This window comes from Vulpes lagopus, chromosome 1 (assembly GCF_018345385.1).
Source record: "Vulpes lagopus strain Blue_001 chromosome 1, ASM1834538v1, whole genome shotgun sequence".
In the NCBI taxonomy this organism is placed as follows: Eukaryota; Metazoa; Chordata; class Mammalia; order Carnivora; family Canidae; genus Vulpes; species Vulpes lagopus.
The window spans coordinates 169,767,843-169,779,398 of record NC_054824.1 but is presented as its reverse complement, the minus strand read 5'-3'; the positions used below and the strand labels follow the sequence as shown (position 1 = coordinate 169,779,398).

The window sequence follows — 11,556 nt, the reverse complement described above, 5'->3', positions numbered from 1 at the left end:
TGAATCAGAGATAGGAAAGTCCACCTTAAATACTCTCACCTTGGTTAAATGCCTCTCCAGGATTGAGCCTGAGTGCCGTTTGCTCTATTGAATAAGGTAGAGAGCAGAGGGGTCTCTAGTGAAGGGGATTGGAGGGAAGCAAATGCTTTTTTTTTTTTTTTTTTTTTTTACTACAGGTATGGCCTGTGTGTAATTAAAATAGAAATTCACTTTTAAAGCTACTGTGCTTCAAGAGTTGTTCAGCCTTAATTAGGGGCCACAAAGCTATTACACTGCTACTCCTGGTACAGAGAGAACAAGAAAGCGTGCACTCACTGTAATTTCTGGCCACTGGTAAAATTTCTGGTCCCTGGGTAATTTCTGGTCCCTGGGTAAAAAGGCTCTCCTTACCGTCTTTCCTCTTACTTGGATTCAGAACAAGCGTACAGACATGTATGAATGACCTTTTAGAAATCAGGAAAAGGATGTATAGAAAACTTTGTTGCTGGGTGGTGGATGAGGATGGACATGTTTATCCTAAGCTATCAAAACTCACATTTGATCAAAGTTTTTCTTCATCATTGAAATATATAAACAAGCAGAATAATTCATTATTGTGTTTAACAGAGTAAGGTTTGCGTGAGAAACTGGCGTCTGATTTGTCCCCATTGCACTGAAAGAATGGATTTTACTGGTAGCTGGTAACGAACTTGCAGAGACAACATAGGGCCCAAACCATTCTTCAGTCAAAGGATAATTCTGTTGGGCTAATATTATTTGAGTGTCTTTGAAAGGAATGTTTTATAGGCAGATAGTTCTTTTGGTCATGGTGTTGCATCTTTCTTTCCACCGCTCTCTGGTTCATTAAACTTTACATAAGTGTCAAGATTCCAGAGGAAGAACATAAAAAAAGTACTTTGAAAGGTAGTTAAATTACTGTGTGTGGAGTTTAAGAAAAACAGTGTTTAGCACCTTTGTAATACCATTTTATTTCTAGACAAGTTATTAGGAAGATGAACTTCCGTGGAAAATAAGTTCACACGGTGAAGCTCTGAGGCACCTGTTTTTCAGAGATGGAAGGAGTGAACTGTACTTCAGTGTTTTAAAGGTTTTAGAAATGCATAGAACCAGCAGTACGTTGGAACAGGTGCCTTTCTAAGACACAGCAAGAGACCTAGGGCCTTCTAAGGTTTCATGGGAATACCCTTTAACTCTTTAGATAGCTATATGCTCTTAGGTGTTATATTTTTAAAATTGGCCAAATTTTTTTTTTTTAATTTACATCCGATTATTTTTGTGGAGGTTTTGACTTCTTAAAGTTTCTTTTTTTTTTTTTTTAATTTTTATTTATTTATGATAGTCACACACAGAGAGAAAGAGAGGCAGAGACACAGGCAGAGGGAGAAGCAGGCTCCATGCACCGGGAGCCCAACGTGGGATTCGATCCCGGGTCTCCAGGATCGCGCCCTGGGCCAAAGGCAGGCGCCAAACCGCTGCGCCACCCAGGGATCCCAGACTTCTTAAAGTTTCTGTGTTGAATTTGGAATGCTCACAAAGTCATCTATTTTCAGATAGTAAAATACCATTTTCACATACTAAAAATTTCAAAGCAGAAGCATTTGCTCACTGTCTCAAAGTGCCTGAGATTCAACTGAAAATCTCTGAATAGGAATCTGTTATTTAGGTAAAGGTCAGGCTGTCAATCTTGGCCTTCTGAGTTTTCTGCTGTGGGCACTGTGTAGCAAAAGGTTATTTCAGGTGATTGCAGAGGTAGGTAGATAACTCAGAGATTGTTTCTCTGTTACAAAGGTAAAAGTAATGTAGTAGGTAAGACAGTCATTTTAGGTTGTTACTACTGGGATATATTACTGGAGCAGATATATTAATTAGGGGTCATGGTGATTTAAAGGTCAAAAGAAATCTCAGAGGTCATCTAGTTAGGACTCTTACATGACTTTGTACTCTAAAAATGTTATATGCTTGGACTTGCTTTTGCTGAAAAGAATCCTCAGTTTTTGGTAATAATATTCATGGTAAATGAAGTTCATAAAACTGTGGGTTTGAAAAAAGTTATTTAAAATAGTTTCCATATGAGTATTGTGATTGTGAAACATATACTTAAAACTTTTAAGTTAGACGATTTCTAAAAAAACTTGACTAGAGCTTATTGTACTTTTTCTTGGATCAGAGATGATGTCCTGGAGGAAGTTGTGTGTGGTAGAGTAGGTGGAAAAGAGGAGGGAGATTTTGTGTGTTGTGGGGGTGATGTCTTAATCTCTCTCCCTATCTCAGTGTCTCCCCTCTTTCTCCCCCACCCCACTTTCTCCTGCTTTTTTTCTTTTTAAATCACAAGGATGTATGTGTACAGGCAGGTTATGATCTATAATTTACAGGCAGGGCTATTTATGTACCATTGTGTGTTTTGATGTTTAGCATATTCAGTCCCTAACTTCAGTTACTCCGCGGGCTCTAGCTAGCTATTTCCCATGAATTCAAGTACCATGACTGTTTGTGCATCTATTAAATCTCCCATCCAGTTCAGATTTCACATACCCTTAAGCAAGTGATGCATATTGTGCTTTGCCCTTGCAGAGCCTGTGAAACTCAAAGTGAGCAGTGTGAAAGAAGCAGGGCTAGCCAACACTTTTCTCCCTTCCCTTTTGATGTTGTTGAACTTTTAATGCAGTAAACTTTAAAATAAAGCAAAGTTAGCCTGCACTTAAGTCATCACAGGAAACATACATGTTTTGGCATTAATCGTAGGCCATTTTTTTCATCGTAAAAATAAAACATGACGTGGTGAATTAAAACAGTTAAGTATAATGACTAGGGAGTCTCTTCCTCTTCAGTTGCTAAGTTGTAGGAGACCACAGTTCACAGTTTGTCATGCAGCCTTCCAGAAAGTTTTCCTGCATACACACGTGTATATATAAAATTATGTTACTGTTTTTACTGCTACTGTTTGGGGGGTGGGGAGGAGGGGTCAGGTCAGTAAGGCAGATTTTAACTGACGGCAAGGACAAATTAGATCATGGTACCGTTATCATCACTTGTATAAAAGCCAGGAAAATCAGTGTTGGTTCTGAGAGCAGCCATGTCTTAAGCACCATATACAGTAATCCAGGGGGCAATGTAGCCTCAGATATAATCACTTAAAGTTGCTGTGGGAACAAGAATTGCATTTTCTGCCTGTTGTGGAGAGAAATCTCAGCCAGGCACCCTGTTCTAAAAAGAAGTCTCATTTTGCATTCAACTTCTGGATCTTTTTTCCTAACTTCTGTATGGATTATTCAGCTGCTATTTAAAAGTTTGGCTTTTGTGTAATATAATAAGTCATAATAAGTTTTATTAGTATCAGTGGGATAGTTGATATAAGATTGTAGCTGAGGATTTGCCTTTTATTAAACAGCGTTTTTAATTAACTTGATAGTCATTGCGGATGGAAACTTGGCAGGCTGGGCCTTGATCTGAGAGGAAGGTGGCTCTCCCCCTTTCTGAAAACAATTAGATTAAGGAAGAAAGTGCTTATAAACCAACTCAATCAAAGTTTATGGAACTCCTAAAATTTACACCAAGACCAGATTTATTTCCAGCCTCCTTCTATAAGCTTTAGGAACAAACAGTGTTTAAATGAGGCTTTTTAGCTGTATCCCTTTTGTGTGTCTAAATCAGAATAGTTGATACACAAGGATATTAACATTTATTCTGTTTCTTCCTTTTAATGTATATTTAAAATGAAACAAACAGCAATTTTTTTTTTCCTCCCCGGACAATCTTTGCAAGGTAGGTTCTGACTGTGTCAGGGAATAGTTCACTCTGGTGACTTCACTGTGGTATTTGCACACCCCGAGGGGACACTATTTTAGTTTGTCTCACAAAGGCCTGATTTACATGATGCAGGTTTCAACTTGAGAAGTTAGGGAGCTCGTCTTTAATGGCCAGTGCACAGTTTTATAAAGTTGCTGTTGGCTGTTTTCCTTTTCTACAATTCATTGCTTTTTCTGTAATTACCTTCTCCATGTTTCTAAAGCATTCAGGGAAACAATTTACACATTAGGAGAGAAGTTGGAATGATACCCCCCCCCCCCCCCCATTATTTTGTCATTAGCCACAATTGTGGGAAGGTTGGTTTGACTCTTTCAGTTCTAAATCCATTTAGGAAGTTGGATATGCCTTTTGCTATGTGCTCCTTCCCCCCCATGCATACATTCTCATGTTACTGCCAGATATTCTGCAAACATTTTTTAAATACCTACTAAATACATAGACTAGTACCTGATGAAAGGTGTACAGGGTTGAAGGTCCTGTCTTCAGAAGTTTACACTCTATTAGATGGAATTTTCATACTCTGTTGTAATGACAATAATGGATCAGGAGTGCCTTTATAATATTTTACACTTTATGAAACTTGCAGTTTATCAGTGATTAGATTTCCACAAACTCAGTGAAAGGAAAGATGAGGATCCTGAGGTGGTGATTTGTCAAAAGTCACAGGGGAGGTAGGTTTTTGACACCTTAGTCTATTGCATGAACTCCTGCATCTCTTAGCTTCTCCAGCAGATCTCTCCAAAGAGTAACGGGTCTTTTCTAGGCCAGCTTTAAAATACAAGTTCACGTGCCCACTGATTCAGATATACCAGACTCCCTTGCCTTTCCTCCTTTTCCCTCTGTTCTTTTTCACTTATAGTTTTGGGTTCCTTTCTTTTTCATGCGACCCCTTCTCCTCGAATGAATTCCTCTTGGTCTCAAGGCTTTATTTACTGTTTGCAAGTCGATAAGTTCTAAACTTGTGTCTCTAGGCCATCTTACTCCAGTCCTAAAGACTTGTTGGACATGGTCACTTTGGGGTGTCCACTGGCCATGTCCAATATTCATTTGTCACTGTCTTACCCAACTCAAAGTCCCATCTCAATGATTGCACTACTATTTAGCCCTGAGGCTCTAGACAGTTTTTTCTTTTTTCTTTTTTTTGTCAAGCCTCTCATAAAAGATAACCAGCCTTGATAGGCTCTCATCATTAAGATTACTCTGTTTGAAGAGCAGATAGGGTCCACTGCTGGAGGCTGGTCAGTTCTGGGCAACTGTAACTCTACCCTTTTCTTTCCCACCATCCTTACTACAATCTAAGATGCTACTCCTACCTCCTATATCCAGCCACCGTGTCTCTTGAATCCTCTTTTTCTCTACCTTATTGTAGCTTTCCATTGAATTGCACCTACATTACTGCAACAGCTTTCTAACTTACTGGTGGTCTTTCTGCTGCCACTTTGCCAAACCTTCTGTTCAGGCAGCCACACTATGGATTGAGCAATGGTTCTAAAATACAAATCTAGTGATATCATCTCCGACCTAAAATTTTTCAGTGGTTCCTCAAACCTTTAGGATAAAGCCCAGACTCCTTGTCATGGTGTACAGGGCGTTAGGATCTGGACTGTTTTTTTTTTAATCTGTAGGTTTCTCTTTTGTCATTTTACATGCTCAAAGGACGGCTTGTTTGGTTTGGAATTCTTCTCCCAGTTTCTCTGTCTTCTACTCTTTCTGTCTTTCTCCCAAGTCTGGATTAAGTGTCCTACTCACATCATGCTCACAGCACTTATCATGTGGAATTATATGTTTCTTGATTGGTCCGTTACTGCTTCTTGACCATGAAGTCTTTGAAGGAAGGGTCAGGGATAGTCTTTTTTTTTTTTTTTTTAATAAATTTATTTTTTTATTGGTGTTCAATTTGCCAATACAGAATAACACCCAGTGCTCATCCCGTCAAGTGCCCACCTCAGTGCCCGCCACCCAGTCACTCCCACCCCCCGCTCTCCTCCTCTTCCACCACCCCTAGTTGGTTTCCCAGAGTTCGGAGTCTTCCACGTTCTGTCAGGAACAGTCTTTAATTCAGTTCAATATAACTAACATTAGTTAATTGCTTGCCATTCCTCAGCACTTTACTAATAATACCTGGATGTATAGTGATTCATAGGACATTGCCCTGATCTCATGGAAATTGTGGCCTAGACGTGGAGACCTATATCTCTAGACTGAGATGTAGGCAAATTATAGCGTACTGGCCAAATCCAGCCCAGAGTTGCCACCTATTTTTGTAGGCACCATGCAAATATTTTTTACGTTTTTCATTCAACAGTCAAAAGAAGATTGAATTTTGTGGTGTGAAAATCCTATGAAATTAAAATTTTGTTATCCATAAAGTTCCATTGGAACACAGTGAATTTCATTTATTAACCTATTGTCTATGGCTGCTTTTGTGCTACAAAGGCAGAGTTGAATTATTGCAACAGTTACTGTTTGTTTTGTCCCTCAAAAACTAAATTATTTGCTGTCTGGGCCTCTACAGCATACATTTTGTGACTTCCACCCTAGACCAATGCATTCAATGTTATTGAACTTACATATTCAATGTAAGTTCTAAGTAAAAGATGTGAGCACAGAGGGCATTCATTTACCATTTTAATAGAGGTTATAGAATCTTTGTATCTGCATTGCTTAGTGTGTCTGGCATAGTGTTCAAAAAATATATGCAAAGTGAAAGAATAAATGAATGCCTGAGTTATAAGAAGTCCCCAAACACTGCACGTTATTTTAAATTCTTCTCAGCAATACTTTAGAGTTTGTGTTAAGTACTGAGTTAGGTATGGAACTGATACGGAATTGAAAGATCGAGGAGCGTGTCCTTTTGTGGGTAAAAACTAGAAATTTTTATGTGTTTTGAAGCCATCTAGATAAATAATACGAGTCGGCTGTCTTCTCAGATTTGAATCTCATAGTGAATATGTATTTCTGAAAATTTAATGTTAATATGGTGTGTGTTTTCTTTAGAAATGGACCTTTAAAACCTGCACTCACATCTATTGTTGAAATACTTCCTTCAAGGATATCTTAAAGGACAGTTGTGGGGGAAAGTTACAATGAAATATGTTATTTGCTTATTGTGTGTGGCATCTTTAGTTTCTCTGATTCATTGGGGATACAGTTAGAAGACAGAGCTACTCAGGCTCTCCACAGGGAGCCTGCTTCTCCCTCTGCCTGTGTCTCTGCCTCTCTCTCTGTGTCTCTCATGAATAAATAAATAAAATCTTAAAAAAAAAATGAAAAAAAAGGCGGACTTATTGAGGGACCCTTCTCTGCAGGCTAGTGAAGGACCATGTTATAGTCGTGAGGCCCATGGACAGTCATCACTCACTTGTCTAGCGTTAACAGGCGCGGAACCAACAGATGCTTCTTTACTTACATGTACCTTGTTTCCAGCTGTACTTAATTGACAGTTCTACCGCTGTTCTGTTTGAGTTTCAGGGAAAAGTGTCAAAGTTTAGAGCAGAGCTGTTTATTTTTACTGCCCAAAATTCCTGAGAAGATTTTTTAAAAATAAGGGATTAGTCTGTCCCTTATCTGAAATTGTCAGTTTCAGAGGGTAAGTTCCAAGATGACTGTGTGCTGGTTCTATTATCTCGCCTACGCTGCTTGCTCTTAGAGGGCCTTGCTTGGGATTTGCTCTTAGAGGGCCTTGCTTGGGATTTGCAAGCATCTCCTTTTTTATGAAATGATAAAGTTAGATGTTTGCTCATTAGGGCCTAAAATTGATAGCTTGCTAAAAAGGGTTACCAGAAAACTCATTTATAGAAACGTTTCTGAGGTTTTAGAGTATTTTGCCAGACTGTGGGGACACTAATTAAGTACATCTGCTTTTCTTTCCATGGACTCTTCCAGGAGACCATCCTAAAATAACTGGGCCCAGTCAGCCTGGTGCCCTATGAAGCTACATATTCATGAATTAAAATAAAGCAGACTTATCTCTTTCTTAGACAATGGGGCTCTCAGATCTCTCATGGGAGGAGATCCCTGTGGCAAGGCTAGGAGATGAATTAGGGGATTTACATGATTTCTTTTAAAACTTTAGGAGTCATATTCCCTGGGCTCCCCTCTTTTACTCTTTGTTTCCAACTGTGTGGCTGCTTCCTGTTACATTGAAGGCTATGTGGAATTTTTGTTATATCATCATCTTTGGATTTTTGTTATTTTATCTTTTTGTTTTGAAAGTTCTTTGAAATATTAATCCAGAATCAGCCTCCTTCACATTTTTAAAAAATTTCTTGAAATAAAAATCCCACTTTATGGGAAATAGTATTGATACAATATGTAGCATTTTCTGGCTGTGAAGTGCTTACAATAAGCTACATGTGAAATGGACCATAAGTTGCCTTCAGCTGGGTAAAGTTACATGCTCAAGTAGATATTTGCACACTGATTTTTATATATACAGTATTTATATAGATTTCTTTATCAGTTCTGGTCATCAGATTTCAAACTTATTTTTTTAATTTTTGTTTATTTTTAAAGATTTTATTTATTTATTTATTTATTTATTTATTTATTTTTAAAAGGAGCTCTTCTTTATTATTTATTTATTTATGATAGTCACAGAGAGAGAGAGGCAGAGACACAGGCAGAGGGAGAAGCAGGCTCCATGCACCGGGAGCCCGACGTGGGACTCGATCCTGGGTCTCCAGGATCGCGCCCTGAGCCAAAGGCAGGCGCCAAGCCGCTGCGCCACCCAGGGATCCCAAGATTTTATTTATTTATTCATGAGGGACACAGAGAGAGAGGCAGAGGCATAGGCAGAGGGAGAAGCAGGTTCCCTGCAGGGAGCCCGATGTGGGACTCCATCCCAGGATCCCCAGATCATGCCCTGAGCCCAAAGGCAGATAGATGCTCAACCACTGAGCCACCCAGGTGCCCCACATTTCAAACTTTTAAAATCAATAGTTATTGATAAAAATATGGAGTATACACCTATAACACATATATATTAACTTACAAGTCACATGCAACTACTATTCTAATCAATTATGTTAACAGTAAAACACAAAAAGTTATAAATGTTTGAGATAAACTATTATGTTTTCTCATTGTCTATGAATTTTCAGATATTGCCTAAATCTGTATCCTTGATATGTTCTTTCAGAAACTGAAACAGTTTAGTCAGAAATTAGAGAAAAATATCTCATTTGAATTGATGGATTGTTTTTCCAGTGATTTGGCACCACTATTTTAAGCCAAAATCATACCAGAACCAAACAAAACCATGCATATATTATTTTGTATAACTGACTGAAAAGATTTTAATTTGAAGAATAATTTACACACAACAAAGTGTACAATATCAAATGCATAGCTCTGAATTTGTCCATATGCATATACCTATGTAACCTCCCCCCAAATCAGGGTATAGAATATAAAGTCAGAACTGTAAAGGAGCTAAAAGACTGGTCATTAGTCGTATCTCTGAAAACACTGACAAGCACCTCTATAGTCACTGTCACAGACAATCATTCTGGTTAGGAGAAACCTTCAGGCACTCTGTGATTTATCATTACAGAACAAAATTCACTGAGTCCCTAACTCTATAGAAGACCATTTGGATATGTGGAATAATTACAGAAGATGACTAGCGACTTCTCTGAGGGCACTCACTAGTGGCATGCTGAGCTTAGGTTGGAATCTAGACCTGTTGTGGATAGGTTATGCTCTTCCTGGTCTAACTAACCATGTTAGACCCCATGAGTGACAGAGAGTTGTAGAAAGACCTTTAACTGAGGAGTGAAATGAAAGTAGACCAAAGCAAAGGTTTCTCTGAGAGAGCACTGCTTGGGGGGCTCAGGATTTGGATTGCTGCTCTTACGAAGGGCTCTGCACTTGTTTGTGAAGAAGGAGAATTGTGGCAATGGAAGAATTTTAGGTTTGGGTACTTACACCAGTTTTATAATATTTAGTTGTTAATGCTTCTAGGAATTTCTAAAGAATTTATTGAATTTCAGAATGAGATCCTGGGTTTTGTCAGTGTCTACTGATAGGAAAAGTGTACCATATACCCCATCTCCTGAAGGGTGGTCAGGGGAGTACCACCTTATCTCCTTTCTGCTCTATCCATGACTCTCTTCTGGTTGTTGAGAACTGCTGGATTTAGTTCGGTTGCTTACTTTATCTGACATCCTTCAAGATAAGGCTGCCAGGTCTATCTCCAGGTTTGATTTAATTTCCATTCTGCTCCAAGTAAATTCTCTTACATGGTGGCTTTTTTTTTTTTTAAGATTTTATTTATTTATTTGAGAGAGAGAGCACGCTCAAGCAAGTATGAGCAGGAACAGAGCAGAGAGGTACAGACTCCCCGCTAAGCAGGGAGCCCATTAAGCAGGGAACTCTATCCCAGGACCCTGAGATCAGGACCTGAGCCTAAAGCAGATGCTTAACCGACTGAGCCACCCAAGCATCCCACATGCTTTTTCGTTGTTCAGGTTTGCTAACTATATAGGTCTAACCAACCTTTTATTGGTTGATTGACTGATACAAAACTGTGGTCCTAGAAGATTTCTTCTTTCAGGCTCAGAAGTGACTCCCTTCACCTTGGTTTCTGTATGTGGTAATCTGTAAATCTATAACTGTGTATTTAATCCATGTATCTTCTCTGTGTATCTATCCTTTATTCAATTTATATCTCCGTAGTTTCACCAGAGCATGCTGAGCTAAGGTTCAATGAGGGGATTCTCAGATACTTAAATTTTTTTCTTCTTGATTGCTGAAGGAGAGATCATAGATCCCCCTTAGATTTTGTATTTTGTGCTGCTCCCTCACTACATACAGTCTCCACTTCTTGAACTCGAGTTTCTAAGATTGTTTTTTCTTTACAGGTGTGAGTTGACTGATCACATTTTAAATGTTACTGAACACAGTCTTAACCTTTTCTTTTTTACTAGCTGCTCAGTACACTTTATGTTTTCTGTGATACATGTGGTTATAGCATTACATCCTAGTGACTAATCATTTTTAAATGTGCATGCTCCTTTCTTATGGGAGGTTGAGTGGGATGGCATCCATTGCTACATATGAGGGCTGAATGTTGGGCTTAAAATACACCCCCTCTTTTTTTGCCAGTTGGTAAAATATAGAAGCATTAGTATTTTTCTCAAAGCTTTTCCATCAGTTTTCTTCAGAGAGAATGAAAGGGATCCTACTTCCAAGAGAAGAGTTTCACAGTTTTTGAGGAAGGGGTAGTGATATCTTGGTGAAAATGAGCTGAACAGCTTTTATTGTAAGGGCTTTCTATTCTTTGGTGGGCCTGGGAAGTAATATTTTCCTGCTCTGGCTGCACAAACCCTGATTACAGGGAAGAGTGGTCTGCCCAGATGTTCTCAAGATCTGAGATTTTTTTATTACCAAAAACTGTTGAGGAATAAATGAAAGTGACTTGGTGGTGTAAAATGATTCAATCTAGATGTGGATTTTCGTGTTAGGGTATACTTGTCTTGGCTTAGCAGTTCATCTATCCACCTGTGCTTCAGTGCTGTAGCTCTTCTCCCAGCGGCTCCTGCTTGTCATGGACCTTATTCTGATTTGATTGCTGACCTCTGGCATCATTTTGGTGTCACTAGGTTTTTAGATTATTGCTATTTTAATGCCAGACCATGATCTGGTAGAGATGAGTATACTTGGAAGTTGGTGGGTGGCTGGGGGGAGAGAGCGGGGAGGGGAGTTGGAAACCAAAAGAGCAATTTTGTACTTTAATTGCTTTGGTCA

The 11,556-nt window shown here is 38.9% G+C and overlaps 1 protein-coding gene across 1 annotated transcript in view; it reads left to right on the top strand.

Annotated features, from left to right (window-relative positions):
* The window catches only part of LAMC1 (laminin subunit gamma 1), a 123,203-nt gene that overhangs the window by 1,246 nt on the left and 110,401 nt on the right, over positions 1 to 11,556 (top strand). The window lies entirely within an intron of this gene.